The sequence below is a fragment of the Amphiprion ocellaris genome, chromosome 24 (genome assembly GCF_022539595.1).
Source record: "Amphiprion ocellaris isolate individual 3 ecotype Okinawa chromosome 24, ASM2253959v1, whole genome shotgun sequence".
Lineage (NCBI taxonomy): Eukaryota > Metazoa > Chordata > Actinopteri > Pomacentridae > Amphiprion > Amphiprion ocellaris.
The window spans coordinates 1,786,121-1,799,737 of NC_072789.1; the positions used below are offsets into that span (position 1 = coordinate 1,786,121).

A 13,617-nucleotide genomic window follows, 5' to 3' on the forward strand; every position below is an offset into this window, starting at 1 on the left:
AAATCTATTTTTTTCCCACATTTTCAAACTTTAAACCGGGTTAATTTTGACCTGCAGAACGACACGAGGGTTAAGAAAGTGAAATATTTCAAGTCTTTTTGTTTGATGTAGCCAAAAATTCAGCATCTGAAAAGAGTATTTTACACCAAGTTTGAGTAAATTTCTGCTAAAACAGTTTAAATCCCGTACATCTCTGGGTCTAGTGCAGTCTACCGCTATCACTGGGAAGGCTGCGGACTTTAAAGTTGTTCATAAAGTGATAGACTCCATCCTCAAGGAGCCACAGAAGGTCACTGGCTGTTGGCGGAGTACTGTATCGAAGCGTATTAACGGAAAGTTGACTGGAAGGAAAAAGTGTTGTGGGAAAAGGTGCACAAGCAGCAGGGATGACCGCAGGAGTCTTGAGAGGGTTTTAAAGAAAAGTCAGTTGAAGAACTTGGGAGAGTTTTAGTGGATTGAGGCTGGTGGCATCAAAAGTTATAGACCAGACATCTTCAGGAAAAGAACAACAGCCATAAATTGAATATAGGAGGAGTTTCCTTCTGTTCCGACATCCTACATCCTCGACTGTTTCTTCAGTCTTTCCTCAAATATATCCATCCACATGTCTTTTCCTACCATGGTAATGCAGTTGGCCTCAGTTGGCTTCAGGTTGGTCTTCCTAAGCTCGTCCATCCACCATCACTCTCATTCCCCAGTGATTTACATGAGCCAGTGATTTACTGCTTTACTGTCGCTACTTCTTACCAAACCAATCATGTTTTAGATCCAAACTATGATATTTTTTCCAAACCCCAACCAATTAATGTTGGTGCTGAACCTTAGTCCAGCTAATCTAAGCAGAAAATGAATGAAAACTGAAAGTAAACAACAAGAGAAAACAAAACTTTTGTCCATCACAGGACACAGACTCTGGTCTTCTAGGTGAAAGTCTGGTCTCTAGTGTTCAAAAGTTCGGGGTCACCCAGACAATTTCATGTCTTCCAGTAAAACTCCCACTTTTATCCATGTGCTAACATAACTGCACAAGGGTTTTCTAATCATCAATGAGCCTTGATCACAAAATAAAATCCTCTATGATTCAGTTCCAGATATCTGTGACTAAATGTTGTGTTCCTTTATAGATACACTGTAATCTGGAAGTTGTAATGTGGAAATGATAAACTGAAGTATAATGTTGTTGAAATTGAACTTATTTTTCTAAAGATATTTCAGGTTGTTGGTGACGTGATGTAAAAAGATAATTCCTTGAATATGAACATTTTCAGAATGTACTTTTTTCACTAAAACAAAGGAAAGATTTGGAGTTGTGGTTATTTATAGGTTGTTATGCTCTGATTTTACTGGTCACTGGAAATCAAATTGAGCTGAATTAAAATGAATTAAAATGAGTTTGATACCCCTGATCTATAGCATCAGAATGCAACGATGCTTTGTTTTGCTTCTTGATGTTCTTCAACAACATCCGTGAGTTTTGTCGTAGTCGAGGCCAAATCAGGTCACATTTCATCTCACAGCTTATGTCTCCTCTAATTGCCTCCCATTTGAAAACATTTAGTTTTCGAGGCTTTGAATGCCGCCTGTGGGAAGATGTAACATCCAAGATATCCTAGAAAGCAGTCTGTGGAATTATTCCTTCAGAAAATCCCACCTGGAGGTCTGCAGTTGAACCTCTGATGAGTCCTTGATGAAACACAACGATATTAGCTGTCCTGCCTGCAGCACTAAGGCGGGTTTGTCAACACGTGACTGCTTTAAACCACAGCATCATTAGAGGCATTTCACAGAGGAACGTTAGTAGAGCCGTCATTTCAGCGAGGCATATTGTTCTTAAGTGTTTTTATTTTCATGTCTGACTGCTTGATTTCTTTTCAATGCATTACAATGACGCTGCTCATTGTTGCCGTTGTGTAATACGTTCTGCTTTGGCGTTTGTATTCTCTGTTTCTCTGCTGTGTTGTGTTACTGTCGGCGGCTCCATCGACCCACTTCCATGTGCTTCATTAAACTTTTATCTTATCTTAAATCTGAAAGCCAAGAAACTGAGGAGGAGAAAGCCAACAGAAGTGAGGAGGTGATGGATATCAGAAGTGTTAATCACACCTACATGTGGTCCTGGTGTCCTGCACGCACCATCTGACACGGTCCGTCTCCATTTAAACTGAAACTTCAGCTCCTTACTTTGTGGAAATGAGTGAAATCAGGCCAACGTGACAAAAATACTGACCCGCTACTTGCTTATTCAGTTCTTTAAAACTTCTCAGGAGCTGCTTCTCCTTAAATCTGCAATAAATAGCAACAAAAGTAGAATTTAACTGGTAAGTTCCCATTTTTACCAGCATGCGTCAACATAGTTGTGGTTGTTCTTGGTTACGGTTTATGTTTATTTCATCCCATAAGTCTAAAACGCTACTTCCAGTCCAATATACACCACTGTTCAAAATTTTGGAGTCACCCAGACAATTCCATGTTTTCCATGAAAACTCACACTTTTATCCATGTGCTAATATAACTGCACAAGTGTTTTCTAATCATCAGTGAGCCTTTCAACACCATTAGCTAACACAATGTAGCATTAGAACACAGGAGTGATGGTTGCTGGAAATGTTCCTCTGTACCTCTATGGAGATATTCCATTAAACATTTCCAGCTACAATCGTCATTTACCACATTAACAATGTCTACACTGGATTTATCATTCATTTAATGTTGTCTTTATGGAAAAAAATGCTTTTCTTTCATAAACAAGGACATTTCTAAGTGAGAAATGAAAAGTGATGAGGAAGGTCAGTTCTAGCATTTTTAAACCAGCTGTTGTTGTTGGGATTGCTTTACCATGTGTGTGTGTTTGTGTGAGATCATGTCAGTGTTTGGTTGGTTATACAGTATTACACAAAATCAAACAGTAAAACCTCCTATAAATATTGGATATTATTCCTTATTGCTTGCCATGTTCCAACAAAATGCCCTCAGCTTAATTTAAAATATGACTGTCCTGTTTTAAACTGCATTACTTGACAACGTCTACCTAAACATGAAGCAGTTTTCTAGTCTCAGCCATGACTCCTGACAAACCTAAAGACAGGGAAATGGACATTTTCACTGCTGTCTGTCTAAAGAGCAGAGAAGAGTAACGTGATGTTCTGCTGCAGCGTATTATAAAATGATGTGTCCTGCAGAGATAAGGTTCCTCAGCACTCACTGTCCCTGTCTCTCCACATCTCTGATTTTCATTTTCCTTGTGGTTTTGGTCGTCTTCTTTCCTCTACAGCGTCACCATGGCTAACGCTGTGTAGCTCTTTTGTTCGAATTGTCCCTCTATTTGTGCTTCCAGCCCCAAAAATCCAGTATTGATTGGACGGTAGTGTCCAGTTCATCCACACCTTCCAAGTAATTACCCTCCAGACTTCCCAGAATGCCTTTACTCAGAATAATGGTGTCATTACACATGCTGGTGTTTGGATTTCTAAAACAGGAAACTGAGCTGGGGAGGAGGTATCAGGGTACGACATGTAGAGGTCGTAGTTAATCAGTTTACAGTGATGTAATGATATAAATTAGATGTAAAGATTCAGAATAGTCTGATCTCTTATTTCTAATGATATCTGTGAAATATGACTGACTGAGCAGCTCTGAGAGCAGCTGAACCACAGAGACGCCAGAATGAAGCGGTCTGATCAATGATGTGACATGAAGCATCAGCCAGACATCCCAGCTGATCTGTTTAAGATGTCAAACGCAGCTGTTTTACAGATATTTCAGTGACATTTTGCAGGTGAACCACAGTCAGTGTTTTATTAATAAGCCTTTTTTAAGTCTGGTGCTCCTACAGGCCGTCCTTTATCATCCTTTCTCTAGAGATTTATTTCAATGCTGAACCCCAAACCAGGTTTGAAATGCACGTTTTCTTTAAAAAAAAATCACCAAAACTCCAAACCTTGTCCATGATATTTCATCAAAATCACTATGTTTCATTGAAAAAATGAGCCAAAAGTTAACCTTTTGCACCCGATCCCATAAAAAGCAAACAATTCTGAGTTTCTCGGCATCACTGAGAAGCCTTTACTGCAGAGGTGTGAAACTCATCTTCGTTCAGGTTCCACATTCAGTCCAATTTAATCTCCAGTCGTCCGAACCAGTAAAATTACAGCATATTAACCTATAAATAACACAACTCCAAATATTTCCTTTGTTTTAGTGTAATAAAGTTCACATTTAAGAAATTATCTTTTTACAAAACATCATGAACAACCTGAAATTTCTTAAGAAAACTAGCTTCAATTTCATCAACCTTCAGTCTCACTTTATCATTTCCACATTAAAACTTCCAGATCAGTGTCTACAAAGGAACACAACATTTAGTCATCTGGAAGTGAATGATGTAGTATTTTACGTCATGATCAAAATGACAAAAATCAGGGAGAAACAAGACAAAATATTACAAAAATGAGATGAAAAATGACAAAAGCGGGAAACAAAATGACAAAAAATGAGACAAATGACATGAAACAAAACAAGAAAGAGACAAAGAAAATATCTAGTTTGAGGAGATCATAAAGCGCTTTTTTTTTTCAATTTTTGTAAAATAATTAATCAAATAATTTAAACTTTTTAATCTCGAGTGATTTATGACATTTTAACTGTCTATGAACAGTCCTGTCAATGTCTTTTTTCATCCTTAATATTCGCACCATCAATCTTAAACGCCCACTCCCGTGACATTTAATAACACCGTATCACAGAAACAATGAATAGCGTGCATGAAAAACATTAGATGACATTTATGAAACTGAAAACACAGCGTTAGGAAAGACTCCTAACCCAGAGAACCTCCGTAAATGAACAAATATGGTTTATTCTGTGTTCAGCTGCACAAATAAACTCTCAGATCAACAGAAGTGTCTCCTCAGTGGAGATCCAAAATGTTACAAAAAGATCATCCAGTGTTTTTATTTAACCCTCCTGCTGTCCTCATTTACGGGCACCAAAAAATATTGTTTCCTTGTCTGAAAAAATTCCAAAAAATCAGCAAAAAAATAAAAAATTTCTGAAAATTTGCAAAACCTTCAGGAAGAAAATTCCAATAATTCCTTAAAAGTTTCCCTTAAAAGTTTTATTTTCAAATTCCCCAAATTTGGCAAGAAAATTCTTGTAAATATTTTCAAAAAAATTAGTAAAAATCTTCAAAAAAAATCTTAAAAATATCTAAAGTAATTCCATATATATCAGTAAAATGTCTGATATTTTTAACAATTTTAACTTTTTTTCCCCACCATAAATGTTGAAAATGTGGACATCAGAAATTTCACTGTGAATTTTTTTTTTTTCCCACATTTTAAACATTTAAAATGGGTTAATTTTGACCAACAGGACGACATGAGGGTTCAAACAGCTGAGGATTGTGGATGTGTGTGTTGGATTTGATGGATTTAAACCCACACTGGCTCCTTCCTTTGTGTTTTTCTTCACATCCTATGCCAGAAAATGTTTTAAAAGTGCAGCATTTTGTTGTAGCAGTTCATATCCTGCTGTCTGTGTCCTCTCTTCTCTCTAGATAAATGTAGTCTTTAACCTTTCTGCATGGCAGTAGCGAGATGGATAACGGCTTCTTCTATGCATCACCTGGTGCAGCTGATGTATGGCTCATAAAGTTCTCTCAGGCACTAAAACAACAGGGGAGGGCGATACAAATGTGGATAGCAGCGGTGTTGACTTTAAGCCGATAGCAGGTCCTTAACTCCGGGCTGTAAAAGCTGACAGTGAACACACACACAGTCCAATACCTCCTCCAGCACGGTGCTATGAATCATGGGAGGGATGCAGTGAAGGCTTACAGCAGCGTCTGGCTGGGAAACCTCCTCCCAGTCTTCTGATTTACATTTAATGTTACAGTCTAAGAAAAACTAGAACAAAAGAACATTTGACCTAAAGAATGGGTAGAGCAAAGCTATGTCCTCTCTTCTATCTTCCATCTTTTCATCCCATTGTCAGCCTTGATTGAATGTCTCACTCTACCTCATATTATCAGGATCAGACTAATTCTTTGGACTGTTTTCCATCAGTCAGTTTGTCCTCTTGGTCAGCAGTAACAGCAGCTAAATATCTAGCTTCTACTGCTGAGAAAAAGATCACATTAGCATGGATTAGCAACCCTGTTACTGTGATTAGCGTAGGGTTAGCAAACAACACAGAAAACATGGAATAAAAATGCTACCATTGATGTGTAAGCTGAGCCAATCAAGCCTTTGATAGTTTATTACCTATTATTGATGAATATGGAGCAGAAAATACTAAAAGAGAAGGTTTATTTTTCAAACATTTTGAAGCCCAAATGTCCTCCAATTCTGGTTGATTTAATCAGTTGTTCCTTGAATCATTTTCTACGGATAAGTCCCGATAAGTCCTCAGCGGTGGATTTGTAGTAGGCTCACACTCATGTGATCATCAGCAGGCAGCTGATGTAGTGTTCACTTGTTGTCATGGTTACAGTGACGCCGTGCCGCTATCTGGCAATGATACAGAAATCTTTAATAAATCCATGGATCCAGACTATAAGCCGCATCACTACCAAAATCTAATCACTTGGTCCTTTTGTCATTTCTGACCTTCAATGAAAATTTCATCCAAATCTGTTAGTCCGTTTTTGAGTAATGTTGCTAACAGACAGACAGACAAACAGAGAGACAGACAGACAGAGAGACAGACAGATGGACAGACAGACAGATGGACAAACAGACAAACAAACAGACAGACGGACAAACGTACGCCGATCATCACATAACTCCACCGTTCCTTGGCGGAGTACTTATTGTTTTCCACACTCTGTTTCAGGATCATTTGTTTCTGCCTTCTAATGTAGTGCTAGCCATTAGCATAGCCTTAGCCACTGTGGGAGTCGCTAATTTCCTGGTTTGTGGCAACGACTTGAGTTTTTTCAGGTTGTGTCTCTGCTTGAGAGACATTTCAGAGACCAGATAGTGACAACAGACATCCCAACATCAACCAGGCTGATCAGTCTGTCATAGTGAGATGTTCTGGTTGTTGTTTCTTGGGAAACCTCAGATCTTGCAATCAACTGGATGTTACTTTGACACATAGCACCCACCTAAACATGGCTGCAGACCACGAACACACCTTCATGATGACGGTGTTCCCTGCAGCTGGTGGACAATACATCCTGCCATATTGTAGAAACAGCTGGAGGAACTTAACAAAGAGCTCCAGGTGTAGACGCAGCCTCCAAACTTGCCAGATCTCAATCTGACCAGGCATCCATGGGTTCCACAATCCACAGTATCCACAAAACGCCCAATCATTCAGAGCTCTAAATGAAAATGCAACCAAAGCAATGAGGCTGTTAGCTTAGCATAAAGATTGGATGCAGAATAAATGGCTAAAAATGGAAGAAAAGTCCATTAGTGGCTCTAAATTGTTCCCAAATAATTGAAAACTTGCCCAAAATTACTCAAAAATAGTTCAAAATAACTTGAAACATGTCTGAAAGACTAACAAAAACAGGTCAAAGTGAAGAAAAATGGACAAAATTATTCAAAAATAGTCCAAAAACCACTCAGCTCTCCATACGCTCAGTAAAATAAGAATATGAAATTGTCATAATGAGCTAAAACTGGAGAAAAAATGACCAAAAAAGATCCAAAAGGAATTGAAATTTGGCCAAAACAAACTTGGAACTTGCCCGAAATGACTTGAAATTGTTCCTAAAAAACTTGAAACTTGGCTATATATGTAGCATGTGCACATGAGATCGGTATAGGTGTTCTGATCCAACGATTCACCTATTCCTTTACTATTTTCAGACCTAGCACTGTCTCATTTAGTCATGTATACAAGCAGCAGCTTTATTTCAGCTGTCGATTGAAAATTAAACGAAATGAGCCTCCTTCTGATCTGGAATCCATCGAGCCTGAACGCTGAGCACCGATTTCCTCGTTCGCAACCTTTATGATTCTCGCCATGGGTTCATCTATTAATTCTTCCCTTAATTAAATGAAACTACAATCGGCGCTGTCGCAAATGGCAATTAGCCAAATTGAGCTGATGGAAGACGATCTGTAAACTCTCAGCGATGACTGTGGCTGTTTTAATTAGTGATTTAATGAAGGCCTGGTTATTGAATGGTAGAAATGAAGTCCGGCGTTATTGAGCGTCACTGATGTCTTTATAGCTGGAGTGTTTAGAAAAAGAGACTCATATAGATGATGGAAAATTGTTCTATATTTCATGACAGCAGCAGCTATTTTAATTTGTGCTATATCCACCATATTGAGCCTTTATAATCTCCGTGTCGACACCATTTGTAACCTTCTATGGATAGCATTTCACGTAAGAAATAGATTTCCGTTATACTTTCTTCTCTCTAATTTAAAGCTTCTCCCCACATATTTCTTTTTACTGCACTTTCTTGCATCTAACCCAGAAGTGTCAAACTCATCTTAGTTCAGGTTCCACATTCAGCCCAATCGAATCTCCAGTGACCAGTAAAATCACAGCATAATAACCTAGAAATAACCACAACTCCTAATATTTCCTTTGTTTTAGGGAAAAAAATACATTCTGAAAATGTTCACATTTAAAGGATTATCCTTTTACAAAACATCATGAACAACCTGAAATTTCTAATAAAAAACAAAATCATTTTCAGCACATTCAGCCTCAGTTTATCATTTCCACATTAGAACTTCCAGATCAGAGAGGAACAAAGGAACACAACATTTAGTCACAGATATCTGGAACTGAATGATAAAATAGCTTACTTTACGATCAAAACAACAAATGTCAGATAAAAAATACAACAAAAATGAGACAGAAAATGACAAAAAATAAGACGACACAAAACAAAACAAAAGAGACAAAAAATCTGACAAAAAAGTTACAAAGTGACAAAAAAATGGACACTAATGAGACAAAAAAAATGACAGAAAAGGAACTAAACAAAAAATTAAGACAGAAAAATAAGACAAACAGGAAGCACGAAACAACAAAAGCAAGAAAAAACAACAAAAACATGACACAATCGACAACAGGCGGACCAAAAAAGACCAAAAAAACAACAAAAACACGACAAAATATTACAAAAACGAGACACAAAACAACAAAAGAACAATCTAGTATTTAACTTCATGATCCAAACACCTTGTCATGGTCTAGAAATGATTTTAAATTTATAGTTTTACTAATTTACAATCTGCAGTTAATGTCTTCTGTGGAATTTTGACGCTTTGAGAGCCGGATTGGACCCTCTGGAGGACCGCTTTTGGCCCATGGGCAGCATGTTGGACACCCTTGACCCCTGTCACAGATCAGTGGCATTAAAACCAGCTAAACAGCGACATCAGAAAATCCTTTAAGCTCTGGAAGTAGTTTTGGACCTGCAGTGATTCCAAAGACGTGTTTTATGTTCATGGCAGAGGAATGAGTTTAAGTGACAGCAGATAGGTTAAAAAATGAGACCTAGAAGATCCCATTCTGAGATATCTAGACGTTAACTGAGCTGAATGTCCAACAAAGAGAGAGAGACGGTCTGATGGGGAAGCTGCGAGGAGGACCTCTGGGTTCATGGTCCTGGAGAAGTGAAGCTCTATCAGTCTAAACCTGAGGAGCTGAATGGACCTGCTCTAACCGAGGCTGCTGGCCAAGGACACGCTGCAAAAAGATGTAAGACACATTGAATGCTTCAGTTTCTGCTGTTTGTTTGGACGACCAACAGCAGAAAATGGCTCCACAAGGTGTTGCTGAATGAAGTTCAGTCCTTCGTATAAATGTTCTGCTCTGGTGTAATTACCTTCACCTCTGTTTGCCTTTTGATGGACTGAAGAATTCTAGGAAGAAATACAACAAAGTGTGTCCTTCCCAACAACACACACACACACACACACACACACACACACACACACACACACACACACACACACACACACACACACACACACACAGACACACTCTGAGGCATCGATCGGTCCCAGACTACAGTCGGCCGTCCAGCAGCTAATCACACAGATGGATCTCTATCTGACAGCTGTCATAACCAGACAGAGTGCTGCTGGATCACTTTCTGTCATCACCGACACTCTGCAGCTTCTACTAAGAGCTGCTCAAATTTTACTGGACTGAAAGAAAGGGTCTTTTTAACTTTGAAACTGAACCAGTTTAACTCTGTTCACCCCACTGTTGCAGAAATACATCAGTTTTATTATTTTATATAAATATATATATATATATATATATATATATATATATATATATATATACATATATACATATATACATATATATATACATATATATATATATATATATATATATATATATATATATATATACACATATATATATGTATATATATATATACATATATATATATATATATGTATATATATATATATATGTATATATATATATATATGTATATATATATATATATATATATATATATATATATATATATGTATATATATATGTATATATATATATATATATATATATATATATATATATATATATATATATATATACATTTTTCTTATTAGTATTATTTTTTGGTTTATTTTATTTATGTTCTCATTTTCTTCTATATTTGGGTTTATATATTATTATTATTATTATTATTATTATTTACAATTTTTTTGCAATTTTTTTCTATATGTGTTTTTATATATATATATGTGTGTGTGTGTGTGTGTGTTTATGTAATTATATATTATCATTATTATTATTTATATTTTTAGGGGTTTTTTTGCTCATTTTTTAATATATTTGGGTTTTACAGGGTTGATGCGACAGATTTAAGCATCAGAATAGACGAGAATTGTTAGTGAATGTTGTTTCTTAGATCCACTGTGATAATGAACTGCACAAAACAAAAAATATGTGGACATTTTTCCACAAATTTACACTTATAACAAGTGTATCGCTGTGGCCGGACAACAGTATGTTGCACCAAGAATCATCTAATGTTCAGCTGTTTTCTGTTTATTGTTGACTTCATCAGCCATGTGTGAGTGAGAAAATGGTTTAAACTCGTGTTCCAGACCGTTGTTAGAGACCAGGAATCTGCTAATTTGACTTTAAATGTTGACGTTTTGATGAACTGTCAGTGTTGTGAAGTTGTGTGGACGAGCGGATATTGAGAAAGTACTGGACTCATCATCCAGCTCCAGTTCCACTGATGTTTAATAATGAATAATGATGTTGTCCATCCATGGATTGTTTTTAAGTGTGTTTGACGGGCCAGAATGAGCCTTTAATAAACTCTCATTATTATTATTAATGACTGAAATATCACAGCGATGACGGCAGACAGACGTATGAGATTAATTAGCGGCACATTGGATTAAAATATGTACTGTACAGACACTGCTGATTTATGGGTCATTTCACATTCTGCCATCAATCTATAGTTAAAGTCTGACATTCAACAAGACAGGAATCAGATCAGGTCTTATGAATCTCCAACATGATTGCATTGTTATGGAAAAACTTGTAACACAGTCAGTTAAACTCATCCTGTTCTTTGTCATCCTTCACTTCCAGGTCTAATGAGTGGCCGAGCAGATGCACACCTTGACGGAAAACACAGGACTATGGGATGTAAATGAAGGTTTGTGCATGTTCTTCCATTCCACACTGATTGAGATTTCTTGAACAAAAGCAGTTTACTACTAAAATACTAAACTAAACCACTGCATCTCACTCACACAACCTCTAGTTCTAAACACATTTTGGGTGTTTTTTACTCACTTAGTGTCTATCCCACAATGTTACTCCTCTCTCCTTCAATATGCATTAAAATTACATGCATGGCCAGTTATGCAAATTAAGTGATGACGTCATTTAGCGACTTTTAGGACAGCCAATAGCGACTTTCCTTACTGTTAACTCCATGGAAGTGAAATTAAATCTAATAAAACGGTACTTATGTATGTGAGTTCCGACGTACGGCGAAAATCGCTTTACGATGCACCGTAGGAATGAAATTCTGATGTAAGTCGAGGACCCCCCTGTATATGTCTATTCATCGATTCAGTCGTCAACCAAAATTTACTTGAATTGAAAAACTTTGCTTTTTGTGTCTATTTGACAAAAATGTGATTAATTCATTACAAAGCTTGTCAATAATTAGATAAAAAAATTTTCATCATGTCGCACCACTAATAATAGGCATTGACATGTACAAGGGGTCCTCGACTTAAGTCGATTTTCGCCATAAGTAGGAACTCTGGTGAAAATGTAAACAATGCCGTTACGTGCATCACGATATTTGTACAACTACAGTAACGAAAACAGTCATTAGGTTACACTGAAACACAACTCGGTGGGAAAATACTGGCGAAAATGTAAACTCTAAGTCTGTCTTATGTTTGGGAGCCATAATGAAGTTAGTGAATGTAGCATAATCCAAAGTGACAGCAAATGCAAGCAAAGCTGTCTTCTAGCACCACATGACTACTTTACATACAGTAATCGTCCACTCCGCTCATCAACTAGTTCCACGTAACCAGTAACGTAACAACGAAATGCCGTAAGTCGAGGACGCCATAAACCGAGGACCCCCATAGTACCTGAAAACCCAGTACAGTTTAGTTTTTTTTGCCTTTTTTTTTTTTGTTTTTTCAGAGTCTAGAAGCTGTTACTTAAATAGAAAAATCACTGGATGGCTGTTCTTAGACTAGTTATGTGACGGTGAGTGTTGGTCTGTCTGTCTGTCTGTTAGCAACATTACTCAAAAGTGGACTAACGGATTTGGATGAAATCTTCAGGGAAGGTCCGAAATGACACAAGGACCAAGCGATTAGATTTTGGCAGTGATGCAGCTTATAGTGTTTTTACTGTGGTGTATGTATGTGTTATGTGTAATGTTTGGGATATGTGCAACACTGTTTTGTAGTTGTTGAGATGGCATTGATGCAACAGCTTGTGAGTCCAAGATAAATTTCCCCAAGTGGAACAGTAAAGTACATTGAATTGAATAGTCTGGATCCATGGATTTGTTAAAGATTTCTGTATCATTGTGAGATAGCTCTTGTAGCACCACGTGACTACTGTACACACAGTATTCATCCGCTCCACTCGCCAACTAGTTCCACGAAACCAGTTCAGATGTAACGCCGTAAGTTGAGGTCGTCATAAACCGAGGACCTCCTGCATAGTTGTTTAAAACCAGTGTGTCGTGTGTGTGTTTCTTCTTGTTATCTCATGGCTGACAGTGAATATAAACGTCTCATGGTGGGTCTATCCATCCGTCTGTCATGCGTCTGGCTGCTGGACTTCTGGCGGTCCCATAAAACGTGATAGCTTCACATAACGGTGTAACTTTTCACGTCTCGGTTTACGGCAGCGTCATGTTTCAGGGCCGTAATAGGGCCAGCTGTCATGACTATCAGTGTTTGACTGAACAGAATCATCTACCTGTGGTGCATTCATCCCTGAGGGTGTTGTTCGGAGGCTCACCTGTCAACGCACAGACAGACGACCATTCACACCATCTGCTGGGAAAAATCAACACCATAAAGGAGAATTATAAGAGTCAGCCCTCTCGCTATAGTCCCTCAGCTCGCCTGTAAACACTTCATTCACTCCTCCCATTGTGGAACTTTCAAC

General features: G+C 37.6%; 1 protein-coding gene across 6 annotated transcripts in view; it reads left to right on the forward strand.

Annotated features, from left to right (window-relative positions):
• Positions 1-13,617, forward strand: part of LOC111586178 (beta-1,3-galactosyltransferase 1-like) — a 155,964-nt gene that overhangs the window by 114,136 nt on the left and 28,211 nt on the right. For all 6 annotated transcript variants that reach the window (XM_055008615.1, XM_055008612.1, XM_055008614.1 and 3 more), the window contains one exon: positions 11,551-11,617. The gene's annotated coding sequence lies outside the window, so the exon portion shown is untranslated. The remainder of the gene's footprint in view (positions 1-11,550; positions 11,618-13,617) is intronic.